Below are 12,062 nucleotides of genomic sequence, written 5' to 3' on the forward strand. Positions count from 1 at the left end.
TGTTACGGAGGGATTCGCAGCGATGCAGAGCTGGAGTAAGAGAGATCAGAGTGGGTCCTGAGCATTTCTAAGCCAGGATGAAATGAAAACATTTACCACGCACGTGGCTGAGGAAGAAAAATTCAATACAAATGAAAGCAAAGCTGAATAAAATGCCAGTGCTCTTTCCAGCAATGGCTGGAATCAAACAAAGACTGTGTGCGGGGAGAAAGCAAAGGGCTAAATTCTGCCTTTCAAATTGCACTGCTAAAAATCCAGGCTAATTATTTGCTTATTAGTTATTAAATCAAACTTCCTTTTCTCTGTCCTCCCTGCCACCCAGGCAGAACACAGCTGTAGAAATCCCTTTCTGTCTTTGCCAAGATCAGCCTGGCCTTTTTCAATCACTCACTAACTCCCTTTTTCTCTACTGCTTCTTGTTCAAGCTCCTTGTCCTTGCCTTTGTGCCCTGCATAATTCCAGCTCTTCCCCACTTCGTGTGCTACCCCCCACGCATCCTCCATGCCCTACGTACCAACTTCAGCATCCTGTGCGCCTGCTTCTCTGCGAACCTCTTGGCTTTTTCCCCTCCTGCCGCTATTCACAGCCTCCCTGAGGTGCTTCACAAAGTCATCCCCCTCATCTACTTTCAATACTTTTTGAAGAACCTTTTTGTCCATGACCTTAAATAAACACAAGTCCTGGTGGCTTCATCCACTTGCCACATGACAACAGGAATTGCGGCTCCTCCTCTGTGTTAGCCTCACTGAATGTGTAGCTTCAGCACTGGTGCGTTTGCCCATGCTTCCCAACCCATCCATCTTGGTGGCTGCTGTGAAGCGGTTTGTGAGCTCCGTGGGATGGGAACAGCAAGTTGCTGTGGGGTCCCACCTGTGCTTGGAGGAACAACATGTAGATTTGGGTGCCTTGATATCAGCAGGAGGGTGCCTCTGACTCTCCAGCTGCGGCTGCTGCAGCAGGGGTGTGGTGTGGGGCTGGGGAAGGGGAAGGGAGAGAAGTAGCTGGGGTCTCGGATCAGCCTGGGACAGTTGCTGGTCCCCTGCCTGCAGCGGGAAGCCCTGGCTGTGTCCATCAGCCCCACCCTCCCACAGACCTCCATGGGACAGGGTCTGTGCCTGGTGAGTCCTGTCCACAAGAGGATTTAGGGATGTGGCTCATAAGGTCAGAGAGAGCGGGCACTCCTAAGCTATGCTGTCTTGGCAAAAAAAAATAATTTTTTGCCTTGTTTTGATTTATAAATGTATATTTTTTTTCCAGTGGGAGTAAGCACCATTATACCATGCCTTTTAAAGGCTGACTTTTCTTAATCACCCTCTGTGGGTCTCTGAAGCACCACACACAACTCCCTGAGGATCTGCAGACCACCAGTGGGGAAACGTTTGCCACTCACTTGTTGGCTTCTCTGATTAGACAAATTAGTAAAGCTACCTGAGCAGAGGTATTTGTGCTAGCTGAGGGCCTCTCTCAGCAGTGAGGATGCACCTTGGAGGTAGCGAAGAGCAGCGGTCTCTTCTGCACGGAGAGTTTACAGCAGTGATGAAGCCCGACAGCTGCTTCTTATGCTCACTTGCACGTATGCAAGGTACTGTGTAAGTTAGAAGACAAAGGATAATCACACTGGCCATTATATATGTTGTGCAGATGATGTTCTAACTAGGACCGTCACCCTAACAAGGGGGAAACTGATTGACTATCTGCTTAGCAATACAGCCTTCTGGCCCTAACCCTGTAGGCTGCCCAGTCTTTCTATCCCTCTGTCTATCTACCCAGGCAGTCTGTTGCATACCAAGTTTTCTGCAAACCGGGAAGGTAACAAAGTCTGCTTTCACTCCCCGTCTCTGTCAATACAGTTTTCTTTTTAGCAGATCTGCATGCTACTGGTATGAATTTGTACCATTACTGGCATCTTTTTCAAAGCTCATGTTTGAGGCTCAACACAATAAAACCTGAGTTGTTTATGTAAAAAAAGTACTGGGTGGGTAGACACAGCAGTGAAGCTGGTTTTTAGGCATGTCTAACCCCTCATTATCATTTCGCTAAGGAAAATATCCCACCTTTTCAATGGATTTATTTCTGAGGGAAGCACACCGTGCTTCTCCCAACCTCTGAACTCACTAGCCATTTTCAATCACATTTGAGAGTTGGTTTCCTTAAAGTTTGTCCAAGAAGAACTAGCAGAGAGAGGCAGGTTAGTCACCCACTGAAAGAAGGACAGGCAGAATTTGGCTGTTACTTGGTGCCTGGATGTGAGCACTTGGCCAAGGTGACGCTGTCCTGCCGGAGAAGGGGAGGCAGCTGGGGGCACTGCAGCAGGGAGGAGTTTGGGGGACAAAGAGCACGTACCCGCTGCAACTGAGGCATCGCTACTTCATGTTGCAGTATTATTCATTACTCTTCAGTAAATTTTTATCCTCATTTAATTGGCTTCTGCCTTTACATGAACAGGCCATTGCATAATTCTTGAATCGTGAATATTTCCGTTAACTTTCTGCCTCTTTTGAGCTGGGGCAAAGACATCTATCTGTCCTGCCTCCTTGGAGAGGGTTGTCTCTGTATCTTGTCAGATAGTCTCAATGACTCCTCTCTGTTTGGAAAGCTGCTTGCTTGTGCTTGCTGGTGCAAAGGTGTCTTGTACCTGTTGCAGAGATTTGTTTTCATTGACACCAATCTCCTGAGCTCATAATAAGATGGCATTTTGAAATATTTGCTTTCAAAATATTTACCAAGAAACAACCCTCTCATCTCAGACTGTTGCTGAGAGTCGGACTTCTGTGTGCGCTCCTTGACTTCAGCAGTAAAATGGTTTTGTTGTGCATCAGATTCAGACTGTGAGAGGAAAATTGCTGGTGGAGCCATGTCTGCAAGCTGAAGTGTTTCCCTTCAGACAGAGCCTGGTCCAAAGCTACCTGGAATTAACGGCACTTTTTGCCCCAAAGGCTTCTGAACGCTGTGGATTAAATCTAACTGCGATGAGCTAGTTTATAAATAGAGGAATCTTTGCTATTTTTAGACTGCCTTTTCCTGGGCAGACTAGTGGTATTGGTAATAAATGTACAGTTTCTTGTACATCGCAGTGGGATTATTTGTATCTCTGCTGATTTATATAAATACAGATACTCTCTGTTCAGAGAAACCCAGTGGAAGAAATGTAGCTAAAATGCTGAATTTTGTGCAGTCCAGTGTGCTAACAGCCCCTGAGCTGCTTTATTTTACACTATTCGGGAGTAAAAATCAAATAGAATGAGATGATAAACAAAAACTGGTGTAAAAGATAAACAAGGAGCACAAAAGCCATGTTGTTTAAAGATCACTGTTGTTTTTAACATTACGAAACCAAGTCAGTTCCAAAATACCAGAATTATTTTGTAACTTTTGGCCTATATCTAAAACTCAGTAGTTTTAACATTTTCTTTTAGTGTACCACAGTAAAAGGAACAGGTGAAAGGTGTTATGTGTAAGTTAGGAGCAGTTCTGCTGAAATCTTTAGCCAAAATTTTCAGCTTGGGCATGGAAAAATAGGAGGAAAACAAAGAGAAAATTCTGACTTTTAGTGAGAATTAAACCATTGTCTTTCCTGCTCTTGTGAATCACCCCCAAATGCGTAGTTACGCTCTGACCTCAAAAGCATCCTATATTTTAAATATGTTTCTCTTGTTGCCTTTGAATTGCAGTTGTTCTGAGAAGAGAAAACCCAACTATATTTTGGAGAGATATCAAAGTATAGATTTAGGAGACTAATTTCAGGCACGCAGGCTTGAAGTTTTGACCAATAGGATTACACTGGCATAAACAACAGCAAAGCCCCAAATCTGGGAAAAATAACAAGGCAGAACGATCTTCTCAAAGAAGGACAATCCAACGCTTGCAAAAGCTGCCAAGGATTACTGTAAGGCAATAATTAATGACCATTGCTGCTGGGTCTCTAACTGATGCAGGGGGAATATTGATATAATCCTATTAGTGTGTTGCTCTCATTAATGTACTTATGTCAATTAGCCGAGCGTTTTAGCAGAAAGGTGAATTTATGAAATAGGGTTGTTTTTTTTTATCCAACATGGATTTCCAGTGCAAAAATCAATTTTGAACAACCACCAAAGATCAAGGTCCATTAATGAATCTTATCTGACACTAATGTTGTTTAATTATATTAAAATGTCACAACTAATTTAATGGCATCAGAGCTCCCTGCTGCATAAATAAACACAAGTTTGGTTACATTTCTAAAGAATTTAATTTTTGAACAGGAAAAAGATGAATGGAAATTCCAGTTTTGATAATTTTCTACATTTCTGTCATTCTTAAGTGCTTTGAAATAAAGAGTAAGAAAAACCTGACCTCAAAAGAACATTCACCAACATCTCAACAGCCAAAACATCAGAGCTTTGGGGACCATTTAGAAGAACTTAATTATCTTTGCCCCTTTCCTTCATTAAATACTAAGAAAGCCCTAGAAAATTGGTCAAAGCAGCCTGAATTTCCCTTTGTGAATATATTTCTGTGCGTGCTTGTGTCTTGGGGCAGTCGCTTGGGTGCAAAGCTGAAGTCAGACGCTGCTGTCCTGACTTAAGCACTGGACATCCTTGTGTCTCTGCACGACTGTGCTCATTCCATGGCTCGCCCTCATCGATGCTCCTGCTCTGTGCAATGCAGCACCCTGCTCTGCCCCAGCACCCATGTGCCACAGCCAGGGCAGTGCGGGAGAAGGGGTGCAGGAGGGGGTAAAACTGGGCTCTGCCCAGTCGCCGACCTGTGACTCTGGTTGTAAGTGGGTGAAAAGGAGAGAGACCAGAGAATGCAGTGAAGACGCAGTGAGGGTTTTCATCACTCCAACACACCTGAGCCTTGAAAATTAGTTAAAATAAGACACTGAACCAACAACTCTTCAAATGACTGATAGCTGGGGCAAAAGAGGAGATCTTAACTTAATTCCCACTGGGTTTTTTCTTTCAACAAAATAAACCAGCAGACTCTTTCACAGTTGCCAGAGCTGGAGCCTCAGTAAGAGATTATGAGAGCTGCAGCCAGTGACTAAGTTTGGATACAAAAGCATTTGTGATTGGTTTCCCGTGAGATGAAATTCTGTTATAAAACCTGCTACTCATTTTCCATTGAAAGACTAATTTGGGAGACTGTCTCTCTTTGTGCTCTAACTAGGCAGCAGATGGGTCCAGATAAGTTTTACTTGGTCCTATTGATTTCACTGAAGGGATTTAATTTTATTTCTCAGCAGAAGAGATTAAAATATGGGAGATGCTTTATAGGCTTCTGAAATGTCAGAAACATGCCCCAAAGAAGCTACGGCATCGGTCCGTCACCAAGAGCACCTCTTCCCCTTGTGTCAGCTCAGAGACATCCACTTCCTCACCACAGCCTCCTGTAGCATCATTTGCATCCAGGGAATAGTGTTGGCAGATCCAGGGCAAAACACAGACAACAAGCAGAGAAAGGAGAAATGAGCGACTCTGAGGAAAAGATGTGCAATGTGACTTTTTTTTAAAAAACCCGTCCCCAGTGTGTGCTTAATAAATAATTAATTGCTGTTATTTCCAAGCTCAGATCCATTTTCACGCAAATGTACTTTCAACTTCAGTGATAAAAAAAAGGGATGCTTTTTTGAGGATTCTTCTTCAGTGCAGCCCTGAAGCAATAAACCAAATTGACTGCTAAATTTAGACAAGAATACAGTCTGGCTGAGTCATCTCAGAAGCCATAAATTTATTAATAAGGGAGATCAAGACGAGTCAGGAAAGAATCACGGAGATGCAGAGCTGCTTCTCTTTTTTGTGGGTCAAGGGTAGTTTGGGCTATGAAACACATATTGTAGTCTCCTGTCTACATGTCTAAGTCTAGGTTTATTCTCCTAACTATGAAAAAAAATGCACTGAGGAAGAGCAACTGGCTGGAAAAGCAACTGCCCTGAGCAGGACTTCCCCATGCTGAGGGGTTTCTTGTTCCAGCCTAGCGACTCCATGCTTCTTCCTCTACCCTTGGGATTCCTGTCATTTCAGCAGTGGGTGGGTAACATGCTCTTTTACAAGTAGTATTTCCTATATATTACCTAGCAAAGGCATCCCTGGGAGTCTATTTTAAGCCCTAGCCAGTGTCTGCATATTTTTTGCAAAGCAGGTGTGAAGCCTGATGCTCAGTCGTATTCCTCACAGCGTACCTAACCTTCTAGCTCAGACTTTTTATGGATTTCACAAATTTTTTCCAGGTAAGAAAACAAATCCATACCACGAATACTTGATCTGTCCCTAGTGCTGCACAAATGAGGATACAGTCAAGCAGAAGATCCATTGCATGGTAAGGTAGGAAAAGAGAGAGGTGGGATATGAATCAGGAATTGGTTCCCTTCAGTGGAGGAAGGGGCTGAATCTCATCTTGCTTAAACAGGCAAGCAGGAGTCATCTCCTCCTGTCCATGCTGTCTCCTTCTCTCCCACCCTCTCTTTTCATCTTCTCCCATCCATGCCTGGGGATCACGGTCTGCAAGGGGCTCATTCAGCTTTGCAGTGGCAGATTCTGGCAACAGCTGCATCTGCAACAAGGAGTATGTTAAAACTCGAAAAACCTAAGAGGGAGCTTGGAAGCCAAGGAAATGGGGGATGAAAAGTGTCAGCCGAGAATGGAGGTGGTCTGTACGTTTTCTCACCGGAAAGCCTGTTTTCCTGCAGTGATGCACTTCAGCAGTTGGTGAAGGTGAACATGAATGGTCTGTGTGATGCTGCAGTTGCTTTCTCTGGGGTTAGAGCTTGCACTCAGGAAAATCACAGCCTTTTAGTTATTTAGCGGGAAGTTCCCACTTTCATCTACTTTGCCATAACACTTGTGTGTCCATCATCCTTGAGAGTTAGGGAGAGAAAGACAAGAACCTGCTTCTGTACTTAGAGCATCAGCCTGAAGCTGGGGGACTGCCGTGAACTTGACCCTGTTACTAATAGCATATAATTTAATCATAAAGTTTTCAGTATCAATCAATGATTATGAATATTACAAGTCAGACTAACCAATGCAATCACTCGAATTCATAGCCAATCCCCCAAGTAGTAACATGAACCCAACTCACCTTCTCCAGGTGGCTTCAAAGAGACTATTTACCTGAGTAAAGAGCAGAACTTGATCCACAGCATTACACAAAAGGCTTGGTGTTTGCTCTACTTGGTCAAAATTCAGTGCAAAATGTGTCAGCACATATGTGGGTGACACACTATTGTGAAGAAATTAGGACACACTGTAACAAAGCCGTGTCACCATAACACACTGTACATGCCAGCCTACCCTTTAGACCACGCATCTCACCCCAGCCTGCCCCATGTTTGTACTCCTGTCCCAGCACACTTGAACCTTGTACAAAGGCTGAAGAGAAAACTGGTCTCAGAGCAGTCAGAAGAGCATAAGGCAAAACTGCTTTATTCAACACCGGTGCTGGCCTCCTTGTGCACAAAAAAGGATGAAATTGCTGCAGTTCAGTTCCAGGCTTCTGCCTTACATTATAAGGTCTTCATCTTCTTTTTCTGGCTACCAAGAAACTAATGAGTGTGACTAGATTTGTCCCTTGTTTGGGTTGGAAATCCCTGTTTGAACAGGTTGATCATTTATGGGTGCTCAGTGCTTCTTGATCAGCCCCTGAGGGTTCTCTCATACCCCATATTTCAAGGCTTGGATGCCAAGACATCCCCGTGCTGGTGCCGTCCCACTGCTTGCCCTCTCCTGGCCCTCCCTATTACTGCGTGTGCTGCTCCTCCAAGCACTTGAGTTATTTGCAAATTTTTCCTCTCCTCAAGTGTGAAGCTGGGTTTCTCCAGGCAGGATTTTGCCCTTGGCTATCGGGAAGGAGAAACACCGCCATGGTTATGGGTGAAAGTCCCTCCAGTCACATTCCCGGGCTACAAACTTGAAGTGAGAGATCATGGACATTAATGAGATACCTCTAATTATGCTACCTGCTCCCAGCGACCGAATCTGCCCTCGGTGGACCTGTTTCATAGAAGCTGCTAGAGAGTGATAAAATTTACATCTCCTGGTGTCCGTAAAGCCTTTTGCACTGGTGGGAGAAGAGTTCCTGCTTAGAAACAGCTCCTTAATGGTCTTTAGGATTTTTTTTTCCTTTAAATTGCCCAAGTTCAGCACTCTAATGAGCAAGCAGGGGACAGTCCCCTAGAAGCAATGACTGCCACCTATTTTCACCAGAAGCACTTCTCACATCTACTTGGCTATTCTTCTTAAATTGCTGCCTAATTTTCAGTATAAAGAGTGCCTGAGGTACATGCTTTCCATGATTGCAGCTTTATTACAAACCTGCAAGAAAAAATAAGAGCTTTCATTGTTGTTTAATTCCTTTGAACTTCTGAATTCAGCTTCTCCAAAATACAGGCACATATAATGCAGGAAAAAAGCGCACTATTTTAAAGAGCACCTAGAATAAAGGTTGACATATATTTTCTCATCATTTTCTAATAAAAAACCCAAGCAAATAATCACATTCCTGCAATTGGGATCTTCGCTAAATACTGTGTGTTTTGGATCAGCTGTTGGAATAAAAACTAAAATTAAAATAAACACATTTCTGAAGTGACTGATGGGTGTAAACCAGGCTTGTAATTCTTGAATGCAGATCCATCCTTGGAACGACACACATGTTGTTAGTCACACAAATGTGACTAATGGTCGAGCTGCGCAGGGAAAATAAGAGTAAAAATAAGCAGGGTAAACACTGTTGTTTAATTGACTTCTGCCACTACAAATCTAGGCCAGATGCAGCCCTGGATTTCCAGTCATTGAAGAAAGAGCCTCATACAAAGAAAATCTATTTTGCAAAATACACAAGTGAAAGAGCTTGGAAGGTCACCAAACCTAAACAGTTAAAAGCAATCGCGTTTCAATTAAGTTGAACTGAAACAAACAGGCTTTAGAAAGAACGGTAAACACAGACATGTTTCACTGAGCATTAAGATGAACAAAGAGCATATATCTTCTGAAATGCCTTTTAAGAGCCATCTCATCCCAGCGCAGACATGAGACATTGCGCTGCATAAAGCTCCCAACTTCTCCCTGCCAAGCGAAGCACAAAAATTAAATAGTTTTTCCTCTCCGAGATTAAATAATGGCAAGACGGCCATCTGAAGCAAAAGGGAAAGAAATGGCTGCACGGTATTAAGAGAGTTAATTATAGATGCAGATTAAAAGACAAGACTGAGTGGTGGAAGAAAAGGGAAGAGTAACCTCCGGCGCAGAGATACTGACATGCAGCAGTTGTCAGTCACCTAGCAACAAGTTTCCTATCCCTGCTGTGCTCTTTAATTCAGCAAATCTGCTCAGGATGTTGGGCTGTTCTCCTGACAAAACGCATTATGTAGTAGACTAAAGGATACAAAAATCCACTGTACACAACACTCTGCTCCCTATTGACCACTGATCCTTTCTCTCAACCCACAAAAGAGGCTTGCATAATGCTCTGAAAAGAGAAAAGTCTCAACAGAGAAAACATTTGCTTGTAATTGAGATTGACTACATAATGAAAATGATGTTCTTTTTTAAATTCAGCTTGTTGAGGCCATGCTTTTTGTCTCCTGGCTCTCAAAACCCATCCCTGCTGGGAAAAGGGGCAAACATTGTACAAACTCAAACCTGTGGGTTTTTTCCCTTCTTTTCACTGGAAGCACACACACGCACGCATGCACGCACATGCATTTTGTGGCTAAATGGGCAAGACCAGCTCCTAAAGACTTAAACAAGTTTGAAAAAAGAGAAGACAAATAAGAAAATAGTGGAGTGTTTCTGTGTTGGAGGGAAGCTGCCTTCCTTCTGAAGAGAAGCTGGGGTGTGGAGGGCAGAATATATTTTATAATTGTTTTGACCAACTAAGAAGTACCACTGTCTGAGAAGAGTAATTTTATTACTGAATCCATGCAATGAGTTATAAGCAAACCCATGTTTGACCTGTGCACACACATACACACACATCCTTACCTCTGCATTAAAGTCAGGACTGTGCCATGAGCTAACGATCATCTAAATATGGAGAATAAATGGGCGGTGAGGTTAAAAGACTTAAGTTTTGGCACAGTGAACTCTTCTACGGTCCATGGCAGAAGTTTGGTAAGTGCTCCTCACAGAGCAGTGTCACTGCTGCCACCACCAGGACACAAGGAGTGCTGGGTGTCTTTTCCTAAGACTTATTTGGTAGGTCTCCTCTTGAGTCCAGAAGCTCATAGGAGAGAAGGTAATGGGAGAGAAACTACAGCTCCAGCCAGCTCACATGGATATGCACAGCAAACTCAGCAGAAAGGTCTGCCAGTGAGACCACATTTGGAGTACTGTGTCCAGTTTTGTGCCCCCCCGTTCAAGAAGGACATGGAACTGCTTGAGCAAGTCCAGCGGAGAGCTATCAAGATGATCGGGGGCTGGAGCATCTCCCTTATGAGGAAAGGCTGAGAGACCTGGGTTTGTTCAGCCTGGAGAAGAAAGACTGAGGGGGGATCTCATCAATACCTATAAATATCTAAAGGGTGGGTGTCAGGATGATGGAACTAGGCTCTTTTCAGTGGTGCCCAAGGACAGGCCAAGCGGCAACGGGCACAAGCTGGAACATGGGAAGTTCCAGCTAAACATGAAGAAAAACTCCTTTCCTGTACAGGTGCCAGAGCAGGGGCACAGGCTGCCCAGGGGGGCTGTGGGGTCCCTTCCCTGGAGACATTCACATCCCGCCTGGACGCAGCAGTCCTATGCCCCTGCTCTGGGTGTGCCTGCTCAGGCAGGGGGTGTTGGACAAGATGATCTCCAGAGGTCCCTTCCAACCCCCACCATTCTGTGATTCTGTGAAAACAAGCCCTCTGAAGAGGGGGTTGAGCCCAAATGACACGGTCAGCTCTTTGGGATGGAAGCGGTTCCTTTGTCCTGTCTGGAGAGGATGTAATGCAGTGGAGGACTAGCATCCTGTGAGCTCCACAAGTGCAGATAATGGCAGTAACATACGATGTCAAAATCGACCAGCTGACTCTGCAGCTGTGCAACTTCAGCTAAACCAGTGGTATCCCCAGAAATGATCTGGAGTTTCTTGTGGAATAACCCTAATCAGCACATCTGTGTGGAGCACACCATTACATCCAAAACTGAGACTGCAGAGGAGAGGGAACTGATCCTGGTGAGTCCCAGAGCACAGCACAGGTAGGGAACATCATGAAAACCCAGTTTCCTTGGACAACAAAATAGGCTTCCAGCTGCACTGGCAGAAGCGCCATCACTTCGCTGTCTAAAGCACTGGTAGTGTAGGTGGAACAGCACTTTCCTCCCTGGATGTCAGAACTGCCTTCTCTTTGTGCTGCGCAGTATAAAGAAAGGTTATGTGCCTGTGCACAGAGGAAATGCAGCAGTGAGATTTCTTCCTCCCAAAAGCTACTCCAAAGACTGAAAAAACACCACAAAACTTGGAAGGCTGTAACTCACCAAGATAAGACTGATGGGTACAATGCTTCATCCCATCAAAACAGACCCACTTGGATTTCAGTCCAGATCAGCTGATTCCACCCTCTGCTCTCATAGAGAGGGAAGGGATGAAATGCAAGGGCCATCCTTTACCCTGTGGCTATTTCCAGCAGTGATAAAACACATTCCCCACTTGTACCTATAACCCCAGATGCTCATTCCTGCTCAAATGCCCCCTTCCCTTCATGGGGCTGAGCACCACCAGGCACTCACTGGGCGTGTTGCCACCAATAATGCCTGCAAAAGCGGAGAGCTTTGGCTACAGCTTGCCTGGGCCTCAACTTTGCTCTGCCCAGCTGACCATCCTTTCCCCTGCTGACTTCATCCATGGAGCCCAGCTCGCTGTACGGGGCTGCTCTGAGCTGTAGCAAGTTGGGGGAAAAAAAATGCCAATGGATGTATTTCAGTTGATAACTTACACCCAGATCTTGCAGGTTTTTGTGCATGGCAGAGCCAGGGACAATTGGCAGCTTTCCTTAGAGATCATCTCACAGAGTAAGGATAATAGTGGAATAATGCTTCACTAATGAGAGATGGGTAATGCTGAGTTCATTCTCTGGCTTATCAAAACATGTTTGA

The sequence above is a fragment of the Phalacrocorax aristotelis genome, chromosome 9, assembly GCF_949628215.1.
Source record: "Phalacrocorax aristotelis chromosome 9, bGulAri2.1, whole genome shotgun sequence".
NCBI lineage: Eukaryota > Metazoa > Chordata > Aves > Suliformes > Phalacrocoracidae > Phalacrocorax > Phalacrocorax aristotelis.